The sequence below is a fragment of the Pseudophryne corroboree genome, chromosome 2 (assembly GCF_028390025.1).
Source record: "Pseudophryne corroboree isolate aPseCor3 chromosome 2, aPseCor3.hap2, whole genome shotgun sequence".
Lineage (NCBI taxonomy): Eukaryota > Metazoa > Chordata > Amphibia > Anura > Myobatrachidae > Pseudophryne > Pseudophryne corroboree.
The window spans coordinates 69,727,755-69,740,538 of NC_086445.1; the positions used below are offsets into that span (position 1 = coordinate 69,727,755).

The window sequence follows — 12,784 nt, forward strand, 5'->3', positions numbered from 1 at the left end:
GCAGCTCACAGTCAGTCCAAACTCTCCTGCTGTTGCAGACCACTCATGTAGTCGCAGAAGATCATGGCTCTCCAGTAGCCTCTATTGAGCTCCATAACGAGTTTGTGAAGGAAATTAACAATACTTACGGTGTGCAATGTTGCTTATATGCAGTTCTGTGCCTTGACATTTCACAAGAACTTATTGTAAGTCAGAGATTACAGTTCACAACCAGACAGTCAGATTGTGTCTACCCTACCTGCACACCTGGGGGTAAATTTACTAAGATGGGAGTTCTATTTAAGATGGGATGTTGCTCATAGTAACCAATCAGATTCCAGGTATTATCTTCTAGAAGGGGCTAGATAAATGAGAAGTAGACTCTGATTGGTTGCTATGGGCAACATCCCATCTTAAATAGAACTCCAATCTTCATAAATTTAACCCCTGGAAACCTATCACACACCCCTTATACTGATATTTTTGTTTGTACGAAAATTTGACTGGTAACCTTTCCAATAATTATTTTGCCAAAATTTCAAATATTATAAATGTCAGTGATTCAGAGCTGGCATTTACCTTTACTATCTTTCAAACTGACATTATATTTAAGAATAATTTTAAAAAGTAATTAATTTATTAAAGAAAAAGAAAAAACAAGAGAAGATCTTGTGGCTGGGATTTTTAGCTGCCATAATAATGATGCTTTTTGCTCTTGTCGTGACTTTGGGCCTTATTCAGCTTGGATCGCTACTGAGACAGAAATAGTCATTTTCTCAGAACTACTTCTGCTAAAAAAACGCATGTGAAGAGCTGCCTGGGATGGTAAGAGACGCCCTCCGATACAATTTTGCATATGCATGCGCAGTATTGCGATGCATACAGAATAATCGAGTACCATCGACAATTCCAGTTGACCCATGCCTACGCAGGAAGTACGCAGCTGCAGTTGTAGCAGCGCCATGTTTTTAATCACAGCAATCGCACGCCCAGAAAACGGCCATGTCACTCCTGTTTTCTCAACCACTCCCCGTAAACGCTTTGTAACCTCTCACAAATGGATTGCTGGGCCTACGATCACATTGCGTTTGCATTTCGGCCTTTGCACATGCGTGACACGATCGCAGCGCATGTGCAGTTGTCCAATAATCGTCCGATTTGTGATTTTGCTAAATTGCAACTGAAACCGAATAAGGCCCATTGCCTCTATGAAACTACTAATACCCATTCTATTTTTTTTATTCTTTGTTTGGAAGGGGATACGCTGTAGACTCGCCAGGGAACGCATGTTCCGGTCTAAATTTAGGCTGGCTACTCTTCACTTAGAGAATTATCAGAACACGTCTATTTGATCAACTTTAAGATTGGTTTGCCTTCTCTTCTCCCTTCTCCTTACTAGTTTTATGTTGTCCCCAGTTGCTCCATTTACTGTATATGGTATATGCTGTTTTGCATCATATTTAAAAGGTGTTGACACACCTTGCATTTTATTGATATAACATATAAAAAATCAAGAGGTCAACAAATGAAATAAAAAGTTTATATCTTAAAAACATCTTAGTAAAAACTTTTTTGCAGCTAATAAGTAGATATAAAATACAACGCAATTAACCTAAGAGAGAACGACTCACCTAAGTAACTCAAATTAAACTGCAGTAGGGCCGAGGGTATTTTCAAGGGACTCGGTCAGGATTCCAGGAGTCAAAATACCAGTGATGACACCGGCATCCCAAATAGGGACACCTGCCCTGACTGTGGGTCAGGGGGGTTAGGTTTAGGCTGCAGCGAGGGGGTGTTAGCATTAGGAACCCCACTTGGAGGAATAGGGTTAGGCTACAGGGGGTGAGGGTTAGGTTTAGACTGTGGGAAGGAGGGGGGGGGGGGGAAGGTAGGTTCAGGCATCACCACAGAGGGTTAGGGTTAAGATAATTTGGGGAAGGTAAGTATTCTTGCCTTCCCCTGTCGGTATTCTGATCGTCGGGATGCCGCAGTCGGCAGTGCAGCCATCAGGGGGGGGGACTGTGGGGACTGGTGTCCCGAGCCCTTACAGAGAGGGGGCCCTCCTCTGGCTCCTACCGCCAATACCTGTAGAGCTGCACCAGTCTGTGAATCAACAGCAGGCTGATGCTCATGGAGGACTTCTTAAAACAAAGCTTCCATGCTCATTAGATGATCTCTGTGAACCGTTCCTGTAGGTCCACAACACTTCACCTATATGTAATGTCACAATGTATGACATCACATAGGGGTGAAGCAGTGCGGCAGAACTTTTTTGTTTGGGTGGGTGGGTCCTGTCTATTTTGTCAGTCCCGGGCCCCACAATTTCTGATGGCAGCCCTGGCAGTCGATACTCTGACCGCCGGCATCCCAACCGCCGGCATTCTCTACCTAACCCATTTCTAGATATCGCTGCTACCAGTGTTGTAACTAGGCATTTTAGCGCTGTGTGCAAGAAACGGCATTGGCGCCCCCCCCATGCAAGATAGGGGCAGTGTGAAAAATATGGGGAAGGGGCGTGGCCACAAAATACTACCAATTCATACTACGGTGCACAGTAGTCTCCATCAGGGCCGGACTGGCCATCTGACACTTCTGGCAAATGCCGATGGCCACGTGGGCCGGTCCAGCGCTCACTGAGACATGCTGCCGCTCAGTCCGGCAGCAGCGTGTCTCAGCTGTCAGGGGAGGAGGGCGCCAGTGCGGCTATGTCTGGCGGCGTATAGTGGACTTCAAACCAGCCGCCGGTTCGTGAGCCAATCAGAGCTCGCGGACCGGCAGCCAATCAGGAGCCGCCGCTGCCGGTCCGCGAGCTCTGATTGGCTCACGAACCGGCGGCTGGTTTGAAGTCCGCTGCACGCCGCCAGACATAGCCGCGCTGGCGCGCTCTCAGCTCATGACAGCCCAGCTCAGTCACATCACAGCCGGAGGAGCAGCAGCAGCAGCAGCAGCGGTAAGCAGCTGCAGCACTGCAGTGGGGGCAATTACCTGGCACTGTGGGGGCATTTGTATACCTGGCACTGTGGGGGCAATTGTTTACCTGGCACTGTGGGGGCATTTGTATACCTGGCACTGTGTGGGCAATTGTTTACCTGGCACTGTGGGGGCATTTGTATACCTGGCACTGTGTGGGCAATTGGCTGGCACTGTGGGGGCATTTGTATACCTGGCACTGTGGGGCATTTGTGGATCTGGCTCTGTGGGGGCATTTGTATACCTGGCACTGTGGGGGCATTTGTGGATCTGGCACTGTGGGGGCATTTGTGGATCTGGCACTGTGGGGGCATTTGTGGATCTGGCACTGTGGGGGCATTTGTATACCTGGCACTGTGGGGGCATTTGTATACCTGGCACTGTGGGGGCAATTGTGAATCTGGCACTGCACTATTGGGGGCATATGTCTGTGTATCACGTCCCAGTTTAATTGGCCACACCCATATTTTTGGCGTGTGCGCCTTCGGCGCGCGCACACAGTATCTCTATGGAACACTCTCTGTCTGATTGGTCGCCGCTTAGCCCCGCCGGGAGTGCACACAGACGCTCTCATTCTAGTGAATGGGGCACGTGCGTGTCCATGCCCCTTTTCTGGAGCACGCACTGGAGCACGCACGCTTAGTTACAACCTTTATTTTTCCGTACCCCCACTTCAACATTTCCACTTCAACCAATGGTTGTGTGTATTATAATACAGAATGATGTACACTTGTATATTGTTATAATATTAATTTATATTTGTAAGAGCATAGACTAAGAAGTAGGAGGAATTGGGAATAGTAAGGGGAGGAGTCAGATGCTGACACCGAGGTGGGCCTGTGTGCTTCAAAAATGCCAGGGCCTATTTTTGGTCCCAGTCTGGCCCTGGTCTCCATTATTCAAATTACGCTGCACAGTAGCGCCACTACACTAGGTAGAGCCCCTTTTACACATTACGGCAGACAGTCCCCCTTTTTACACATTACGGCAGACAGCATCCCCTTTTTACACATTACGGCAGACAGCGTCCCCTTTTTACACATTATGGCAGACAGCATCCCCTTTTTACACATTACGGCAGACAGCGTCCCCTTTTTACACATTATGACAGACAGCATCCCCCCTTTTACACATTACGGCAGACAGCGTCCCCTTTTTACACATTACGGCAGCCGGTCCCCTTTTTACACATTGCGGCAGACAGAATAGATAGAGAGATAGACAGATAGATACTTACCATCTCTCCCCTCTGGCAGTCAGGCTCCTAGGTGCAGGCAAATCCCGGGCAGGGGGGGGGGGGAAGGAGGAGGAGGGAGGGGGACTGGAGCCGCAGCAGTGCAATGTAATTGGTAGAGGCGCCGCTGCAGCAGTCCCCTCTCCTTCCGCATTGGCTGCCCGCCGCCGCTGTGAATGCTGGGATGAGAGAAGAGCATCCCAGCATTCACAGCAGCGCCGGGCAGCCAATGCGGAAGGAGAGGGGACTGCTGCAGCGGCGACACTACCAATTACATATCGCTGCTGCGGCTCCAGTCCCCCTCCCTCCTCCTCCTTCTCCCCTGCCTCCGGCGCTGCTGCTCTCCTCCCCTGCCTCCAGCTTCTCCAGCGCAGCGCACACAGCAGAGGCAGCTTGTAATGAGTCAACTTGACTCATTACAAGCTGCTGGCCGTTGCGCCCTCAGGGCGACTGAGCTGTATGCCAGGCACACCTGGCACACATGTAGTTAGGGCGCTGGCTGCTACAATATAGATAAGATTTTTTTCTTTTAGGTTTTACTTCATTTCTTGCACAGAAAAAATAGGACTGCACTCTATAGAATTATGAAGTATATGATTTTAAAAGGAAAACTTTTTCAAGCCGTCTCCTGCAGAGCCTCAGCAGATATACGATTCAGTGTATTTCTGGATTCTTCATATCAAACTATTTAACCAGTCTCTAAATTATTAATCAAATGAATTTTCTTTTTTTCCCAGTTGACGTCTGTAAATGTAATGATGATTGCTGTTCTATTAGAAACTACTTACTCTCATATCTTTCGCCAGCCGCGGCTTCAGCTTAGTTGTCATTTTACACCGCCTCTATTATGTTTTCTCTCTCTTTCTCAGCCTTATCAATTTTTAACATAATTTATGTATTTTTAAAATATTAATCTTCTCTCTCCCCTTCTCCGATAATGGAAGTGTGAGTTACGGCTTCGAAAAATCTTTCATTTGTAATTTCTCTATTGTCTTCTGCAAACACGTCCTTGAAAGAAAGTAAATGTTCCTCATTCATTGCAATAACTCTTTGTGTTTTTCATATTAAACTTCCTGAGCTGGGAACATCACACGCAGTAATACGGATTACAGCATTAATTACCCTCCTCTCCTCTGCATTGTCCTGGATCTAAAGTGGAGGAAAGAATTGTACCTATATTCTAAATCTATCAGACAATTGGAAGTTAGCTGGCTATTTATTATTCATGGGGGTAAATTTACTAAGATGTGAGTTCTGTTTGAGATGGGATGTTGCCCATAGCAACCAATCAGATTCTAGGTATTATCTTCTAGAAGGTGCTAGATAAATGAAAAGTAGAATCTGATTGGTTGCTATGGACAACATCCCATCTTAAATAGAACTCCCATCTTAGTAAATTTACCCCCTGGTGTTTTTGCAGCATTAATTAACACCTGTTATCACTGCTGCTTACAAAGTTAGGAGATGTGTTCACGGTGCAATTTCCCATTGATGAGCACCCCATAGGAGGCTGTCCCAGCTATGATTTTGGACCTATGATAGCTCTTTCACTGCTTGATTATCACAGAGGTGAATGAGCACTTTGTACTGCACAAGAGTGGCCAATGTATCCATGTATCTGTCCGTAGGATTTTCCTCTATCTGCCAATGGTCCTGGTGGAGAAACACGCTGGTGTTATGCAGCAACAACGTAGTGGGACACATCTGTAGTATCTGTATTGGAGAATTGCCACTTAGATGTATGGGCCACAATAGTCACCAACATCAGATCTCAGCATCTGCGGATGTGGTGTGCACATGTGCAATAGTGCCAGATACTTTTTGTGTCCTCGGTTCTCTGTCTCCATGCAGGTTCTATGGATGTCCAGACCTAGCAAGCCTTTGCTAGGTTATTATCTAACATCTACAGATGTGCCCACATACTGTACACTTATCAGAAGTACCCAGTACACTGTGATCAAACTAAGGTGCAAAACTGAGAAAAGAGTAGCACAGGTGAGGAAAGAGTAGCACAGGTGAGGAAAGAGTAGCACAGGTGTGGAAAGGGTAGCACAGCTGAGGGAAGAGTAGCACAGCTGAGAAAAGAGTAGCACAGGTGAGGAAAGAGTAGCACAGCTGACAAGAGAGTAGCACAGCTGAGGGAAGAGTAGCACAGCTGAGGAAAGAGTAGCACAGGTGAGGAAAGAGTAGCACAGCTGAGGAAAGAGTAGCACAGCTGAGGGAATAGTGGCACAGGTGAGGAAAGAGTATCACAGCTGAGGAAAGAGTAGCACAGCTGAGGAAAGAGTATCACAGTTGAGGGAAAAGTAAGCATACTGTACTTTGTACAAGACGGCAAAACACACGTCTGATACGAGTGAACCACGCCATGCATTGTTATCTTCATCTGCGATTTTATGCCAATTTCTTTGCAGCAAAAAAACTAATCCTAAGCACCTAGGGTCTAATTGATATTTGTACACAGTGCCGTTTATGTGCCTTCAGCTGAGATCATGTACACAGAGAAACATGGCGCCAGTGCCACTACTGCCGCAGCCAGCCTACATGACCACAGACCCACTCAGGGAGTCCATGTTCCTCATTACGGCATCGGTGCTGTGTATGTGTGTGCAGTTGCTAAGGACTTTGCGATGGGTCTGGCGGGCATCTATATTCTTTTCTGGGCGGCAGCTTCACTTGCGATGATTAACAAGTCCATAGCCTGTGAGATCGCAGCTCATGTGTGTACAAACATGAATTAGGCCTTTAGAATCTAATTCAGAATGGATCACTATTGTGATCCCCTGTGCACTTTCCCGATTATCGGGAAGCTGCGCAGGTGCAATACCCATTCTGCGCATGTGCAGAGCAGGTCCTGCGTGTGGCTCGCATTTTTCCAACAGCCTCTGCCTAATTGACAGTAATGCCCTTGCACCATATTATATCCCACACAGCAATGCCCCTTGTATCATATTATTTATGCCCCACACAGTAATGCCAATTGCTCCACACAATTATGCCCCTAACACCATATTATATGCCTCGCATAGTAATGCCCCTTACACAACCTGCTCGTTGTCAGGGTCTTCATGGTGATGCCACCACCGCGGTCCTGTCACTGTTCTTACGCTGTTCAAAACTACCTCCTTTAGCGTCTAAATGCCCCTCCCAAAATGGCCGCAGCCTCCTCTAGCATCCTTCAGAAATGTCTCCTCTGAGGCAGCGGACATTTTGGGTGGAACATTTGAACAGTATTCCATATGGACGGCCAGACAGCATAGAATAATGAAACAGACAGTGGCCATGGCTCCCCATGCATTAGCGCAGCTCGCCCAGCCCTAGAAACGGCCCTGATTACATTTACTCTTCTTTTCTTGTTAAAGGCCTTTATGGTACACAAGCATTCCATGTGATTTTAAGCTATCACATGGCTTCCAGCTCTTCGCAGGATGGGCTTTTATTGGAGACCTCCTCCCGGCAAGAGAAACTTACTACATTTGCGTGAAAATATTTTTTTTCACGTTGCAAATTTTTGCACTTTTTTTTTTTAATGACATCCACATAAAAAATGTGGATTGTGATAAATACACCACCTAGAGTTGGACGCATTTGCTCTCTGAATGTATGCTGAAAAAGATTTTTTTAAAAAGCCCCTCATATCTCATGATGTATAATATTACGTGTACGTTAAGCCCTAGATTTATCAAGAAATTAGCAATATCCGTGCCGGGTCTACAGCAAGAGTACAGTACAAATGTGTATATTTGTATTCTTAGTGATAGAGCAGAAGTGCGGCTTAACAGTGGTAATAGTAAACGCTTACATCACATTGCTCTCTATTCGTACACAATATAATCATGTAATAACGTGTCATACTGTATACACAATAGAATATCATTTTGACAGTTATTAATAAATGTGAAATTCCCATTTGAATCATCATTGATGTATGTGTACGTAATTTTTGTGCACAGTACGGAAGTGCATAACTTATGCAACACTTGGAGTATATCTACCTCTTACTAAGGGGTCTATTTACTAAGCCTTGGATGGAGATAAAGTCGCTGGAGATAAAGGGGGTCATTCCGACCTGTTCGCATACTGCCGTTTTTTGCAGCGCAGCGATCAGGTCACTACTGCGCATACACCGCAATGCGCAAGTGCGTCGTGCGGGTACAAAGCGGATCGTTGCTGAGTGATGGATTTAACAAAGAATCCATTCGCACGGACGATTGCAAGGAGATTGACAGGAAGAGGACGTTTATGGGTGTCAACTGACCGTTTTCCGGGAGTGTTTGGAAAAATGCAGGTGTGTCCAAGCGTTTGCAGGGTGGGTGTCTGACGTCAATTCCGGGGCCAGACAGGCTGAAGTGATCGCAGCGGCTGAGTAAGTCCAGAGCTACTCAGAAACTGCACAAAATGTTTTTGTACCGCTCGGCTGCACAAGCGATCGCACACTTGCAAAGCGAAAATACACTCCCCTATAGGCGGCGACTATCTGATCGCAGCGCTGCAAAAAGTACCCAGCGAGCGATCAACTCAGAATGACCCCCAAAGTACCAGCCAATCGGCTCCTAACTGCTATGCCACAGGCTGTGTTTGAAAAATGATAGTTAGGAGCCGATTGGCTGGTACTTTGGGGGAGATGTACTAACCAGTGATAAGAGTGGAGAAGTGAGCCAGTGGAGAAGTTGCCCATGGTAACCAATCAGCTGCTCTGTATAGTTTTATAGTATGCAAATTAAACATGTTACGTCAATGCTGATTGGTTGCCTTGGGCAACTTCTCCACTGGCTCACTTCTCCACTGGTTTCACTGCTTAGTACATCTTCCCCTTTATCTCCAGCGACTTTACAGTATCTCCATCCAAGGCTTATACCCCTTTTCCACTAGCTCTAAAAACACGGGTAAATGCGCGGGGGCGCGCATTTACCGTGTTTTTGCTAGTGGAAACGGCCCCCCCTACAATTTCCTGGATCAAGTGATCCGGGAATCCTACCCGGGTAGCTTGCCGGGTTGAACATGTGTTCAACCCGGTAAGCTGTGTAGTGTAAACGGAAGCCGTGCCGATGCGACACGGCTCCCGTTCACACTGTCTGGAAGGGCGGCGCTGGGAGATCACGTGATCTCCCAGCGCCGCCCCTGCCGCATCACTAGCAGCGTCACCAACCCGGCAATATGCCGGGTTGGTGAGCGCAGTGGGAAAGGGGGCTGAGGACGGGTCGCAGCCGGGTAGCACACGTGTTAGGCTCCCGGCTGGGACCCGTGTCATAGGTGGAAAAGGGGTATAAGTAAACAGACCCCCTAAGTCCCATAAGCTGTCTTTTCCAGCAGTAAATAGACGGCATATTCAGCGTTATCACCAGAAGCACCAGCATATTCTTGTCACATGACGCCAACTATTGTTCCACAAACAGTCAGAGTGTGGACTTCTAGTGTTGGTTCCACTATTTCACAGTACAGGCAGCACAAAGTTAATTTGTATAAATCTGGCTAGGGACATCTCTTGTGCATCACAGGCCGCGGGGGGAGAGGGGATGCTACTCTAAGCATTGCTTGATGTTTGTTATTCATGGAATTAAAGCATATGCTGAATCCCTCCTTTAGTAACAAATGGTAAAAGCTGATGTACTGTAGAGCAGATGTTGCCGGTCCCTCATCACTAAGTGTGTCAGTGACTTTACTCTGGAACACCTGCTTTGTTTGCACAGTGTTATGTTATGTACGGCTTGATGATATCGCGTTCATGTTTTGGGTTAAAAACTTCAAATCACAGTGCAGTGTTTTGTAGCCTGTAACTTTGCTGCTAATATGTTCTTTGAAAGATTCACACAGATAACTACAGTAGTGGGGTGTGAGCGGTGCTGGGGGTAGCACCGTTGCCGCCCCGCAGCACCGCCATCTGGCTTGTAGCGTGCCAAGAGTGGCATCCTGCAGCCAGTAGCCAGAGCCGGCCTTAGGTATAGGCAAACTGGGCAAATGCCATGGGCATTTGGTATGCTAAGGGAAACCAGCAGCTTATGCTGATTAAAATGATATGTGGCATGCCTATATTCTGTGTGTGACTGCGGCTGTATCTGCATACGAAATGCTACGTTGCAGTGTATTCCTGGAAATCACTGTAATGTAGCATTTCGTATGCAGATACAGCCGCAGTCGCACACAGAATATAGGCATGCTGCATATAATTTTAATCAGCAGAAGCTGCTTGTGCATCCTAGCCACATAGTAATGCAAATAAAGTGCATCTCCTGCAGAACTAACGGTGGTGCTAGGGGGTACCAGACAAAATCTTGCCTAGGGCATCATATTGGTTAGGGCCGGCTCTGCCAGTAGCGCTGCTGCAATGCTGCCCATCCAAACAATTCTCAGGGCGGTGCTCTACTTCCTACTGCTGGTGGCCCCGCCGCCTCAGTGCGGCATGATGACATCACGTGTTCGGGGGCAGGGCTAGGCAGGGTGGTACAGAGCCCTGCTCCAGCACATATTTATGGGATCACTTAGAAGTAAATTACTGCATGGGGGAGAGGTATCAAACCTTGGGAGATAACGTACCAATCAAGGAGCTGATTGGTTGGTACTTTATCTCTCTACACTTTATTTCTCTCTGAGGTTTGATACATCTCCCAACATGGTTACATTGCTCCAAAAGTGGAAAACATGTTCATTAAATTAGTTGTTGCTGATTACAGAATACAGCTAAAGGGAGCAAATGTGCGGCCATACAACACACATAGCGCTGCAGGCAGTGGCGGAAGTCCGGGAGGCAATAGAGTCGGTTGCCGCCGGGCTCCAGCAGTGACGGGGGCACCTTCTCCATTGCCTCTGACAGTGCAGCTGTCCGCCTGCGGCTCCTGTCTCTCGCATGACACGCCGGCTCCCGCCCCCTGACAAGTGCGGCTGGCCGGCTCCCGCATAATGATACCACGTCTGGCCGGCTCCCGGCCCCCCTTCCCCCTGATGACGCAGCTGCCCAGCTCCCCCTTCACCCCTGATGGTGCAGCTGCCCAGCTCCGGCTTCACAACGGCTGGCCGGCTCCCGCCCCACAGGGTAGCTGGCCGGCTCCTGCTCCCGCCTCACAGCACAGCTGGCCGGCTACTTCCCCTCAGCGCCGCTGCCCGACTCCTACATGGTGAGAACTAAGCTGTAACTGATGAAGGAGAGTGTGAGGGTTGGGACAGTGTCAATGTGGCTGTGTGTGTGTATTTGTATAGGTGTGTCTGTGTATATGTGGCTGTGAGTATGTAGCTACAGGGCCGTCTTTTCGTATAGGCTCAATGGGCTCTTGCCCAAGGGCCCCAGGAGTTTAAGGGCCCTAGGCTGATAGCTGAGGGGCCCTCTTTCCAGGGGTACCAGATTTTTGAAAATCGGCCCTGGGGAACCGGAGATATCCGACTTGAAACTAGTGGTCCCCATCCAAACCTGTTGATTGCTGTTCCCAGCCAGATATCTCCGGTTCTGTCTGACTTAGCGTTTTTCTGAGGGTATAATCCATAAGCTGTGACTGTCCCCTTTCAGTGGACACTGGCAGCTTGTCTCTGCTATGACCAGAACCAGAGATATCAGCCTTCAAGCAGATGGTCCCTGCTCTAGCTCCACACGCCTAATATGCAGTTTTAGATTTTCGTTGGTGAATTGCTCTTGCTCCTGAACTCTGAACCCCAAGTCCCCAGAACCATCTGAAAGGTGGGACTCTCTAGTTTTTTATCCCATAAAGCTAAGAAATATATTTACAGGAACTTGAGATATCTGCAGTCAAGCAAGCTGCCCTCCCACAAAAAAATAATAAATATTAAGCCAACTCCATATCCACCCGTTCCCTACATATTAAACACCCCATACCACCCTGGAAGTCATGTACCAGGGCCCCTTCATTCAGCCCCTTCTACAGTTTAGCCCCATCTGTGCAGTAAAGGCAAAATTAGCAGAAATTACTGCTCCATGTCCTACATGCTGAGTAGAAGATAGAACACCCCCTACCGTCCGCGGGACATCAAAGCTGCCGCTGATAGCACCCCCCACCCCTACCTCTGATGGATGGGTAGGGGGCCCAGCACATTCCTGTGCCCAGGGGCCTACACTACTGTTAAGACGGCACTGTGTAGCTATGTGGCTGTGTGTGTGTGTGTGTGTGTGTGTGTGTGTGTGTATATATGGCTGTGTGTATATGTGGTTGGGTGTGTATTTGTATGTATATATATGAGTGTGTGTATTTGTGGCTGTGTGTGTATACCATAACTGGGCCAAGGGGGGGGGGGGGGGGGATATTTTTTTTGCCTCCGGGCGTCTGGCATTAACTTACGCCCCTGGCTGCAGGGGAATTTTATTTTACATATAGGAAAGTGTAGCACACAAATACTGGGCAGCTTTGTTGCTACATTGCACCTCAAGGCTCTATTTCTTACAAGGCAAGAAGTCCTTTCTCTGGGCCTTGCTCCATACATCAAGGCAGTTGTTTTCAAACTGTAAGGGCAGATGTATTAACCTGGTGAAGGCGTATGGAAGTGATAATTGCAAGGTGATAAAGCACCAGCCAATCAGCTCCAATATGTAAATTAACAGTTAGGAGCTGATTGGCTGGTGTGTTTATCACCTTGCATTTTTCACTGGTTTATCACTTC

At 47.7% G+C, this 12,784-nt stretch overlaps 1 long non-coding RNA gene across 1 annotated transcript in view; it reads left to right on the top strand.

Annotated features, from left to right (window-relative positions):
* LOC135050505 (uncharacterized) overlaps positions 1–12,784 on the top strand; it is a 453,929-nt gene that overhangs the window by 286,851 nt on the left and 154,294 nt on the right. The window lies entirely within an intron of this gene.